We start from the raw sequence: 2,176 nt of genomic DNA, 5'->3' as shown, positions 1-2,176 counted from the left end.
GAAAATATTTGTCTTGATGGTTGTGTCAAGGTCTAGTGGAAGAATAGATCAGTTGAAGAGTCCACTTGGGAGACTGATATGCGGAAGATATCCACTTCTTTTTATCGAGTCAAGTACCCTTTCTTACCCTCCCCTTCTTTTGATCGTTCGAGGACGAACGATGGGTAAATTGGTATCTAATGTAACGACCCATTTGGTCATTTTGAGTATTATAGCTTTTATTTCATAAAATACTTTCCGATAGATTCTAAATGGATATTTTGGACTATTCATAACTACAATTATAGAATTAATGGGGTACTTTTAATAATTTATTTAGTTGGTGGTTAAAGAAGATAACTTTAAAATTAATAGTGGGTCACTTTCACCACTTTTATAATTTTAAGGTATACAATTAGGGTGATAACTGATCTGTAGAAAAGAAGAAAATTAAAGAAAAGAGGCGCATGGTTATAGAGAAAGATCGGAAGGGCGGCTTCAGGTGAGATCTTTTGTTTTCTTACTCCAATTTTTCCTAGTACATTACCTATATGGATATTAATTATTAGTTAACGGTTAAGGATGATCCCATTAGCCGTTTATATGGTGTTGGTAGATTTTGTTTCCATTCAGGTTACTGTTGTAACTTGTGAATTATCAAGAATTTCTATTGGTTAGTTAACATGTAGGGGTTTAGATTATATTAGAAAATTTCATATTTAGATCAGAATTGTACTAAGGTATAGTGTGCTGGTTGAAAGACATTGGAACAAGTGTTAGTGGGAAAATTTAATTATATTGAAAGGGAAGGAAATTTGTTAAAGGCAGAATGATTGCTATCTTTAAAATAATAAAAGTATAATGATTAAGCACGGTTAAAGGATTTGATAAGTTGAATGGATTACAGGAACTCCTAATGAGATGTTAGTTTTATTGATAAATAATTTGAGGAATTGAGAAGAATAGATTTGATTAAATTGTGGCCATATAGTAACGTTCTGTAATTTGTTCTCTGGGCAGGCCATTAGTTCAAAACCATTAATTTTCGTTATAATTTGGTTCTTCTAATTATCATACTATAAAACAAGTTTTGGATATGTTAAGGTAGGTAGTTAAATATTAGGTGTTTTGTATTATTTAAATTCCATTAAAGTTATGCTAATTGGAGGAATTAAGATTTACCTTTAGACTTGAACTTTAGGAAATTGATTATAGAATTGGGTGAGTTTTGGGTCTAGGCTAGACACATAATAATATGAGTGTTTATAGACTCATTAACTTACAAATTATGCATATATACTTCATAGATTGAAAAGGTTCGGAAGCATTGGAGAAGTAGATTGCTTGACTTCGGTTCTCCGGTGGTAGGTTATGGTTTATTCTATTTGAATAGACTCTTAATAGTGATTGATATGCATTGAGTGATATTGTGAAGTTCTCTATGTACTTGATTGTGTGGTTGTGTGGTTGTGTGGTTTGTGATTAGTCTGAAATCCTGAAACCATGAAATTTATAATCTTGAACTCTTTCTATCGAAGTGATGCCTTGAATAAAGAATGCATGATGAAATATTGTTAATGAATTGAAAAGTGGCGATAATAAATGATAAATTAATGATATTATTGGATCGGAGTGTCACATTTCGACACGGTATAATTGGATCGGAGTGTCACGTTCCGACACGATATTATTGGATCGGAGTGTCACGTTCCGACACAGTATAATTGGATCGGAGTGTCACATTTCGACACGGTATAATTGGATCGGAGTGTCATGTTCTGACACGGTATTATTGGATCAGAGTGTCACGTTTCGATACGATATAATTAGATCGGAGTGTCACGTTCCGACACGGTAATATTGGATCGGAGTGTCACGTTCCGACACGATATTATTGGATCGGAGTGTCACGTTCCGACACGATATTATTGGATCGGAGTGTCACGTTCCGACACGATATTATTGGATCGGAGTGTCACGTTCCGACACGATATTATTGGATCGGAGTGTCACGTTCCGACACGATATTATTGGATCGGAGTGTCACGTTCCGACACGATATTATTGGATCGGAGTGTCACGTTCCGACACGATATTATTGGATCGGAGTGTCACGTTCCGACACGATATTATTGGATCGGAGTGTCACGTTCCGACACGATATTATTGGATCGGAGTGTCACGTTTCGACACGGTA

The sequence above is a fragment of the Solanum tuberosum genome, unplaced genomic scaffold, assembly GCF_000226075.1.
Source record: "Solanum tuberosum cultivar DM 1-3 516 R44 unplaced genomic scaffold, SolTub_3.0 scf00181, whole genome shotgun sequence".
NCBI lineage: Eukaryota > Viridiplantae > Streptophyta > Magnoliopsida > Solanales > Solanaceae > Solanum > Solanum tuberosum.
Note: the sequence above shows the minus strand (reverse complement) of the source record.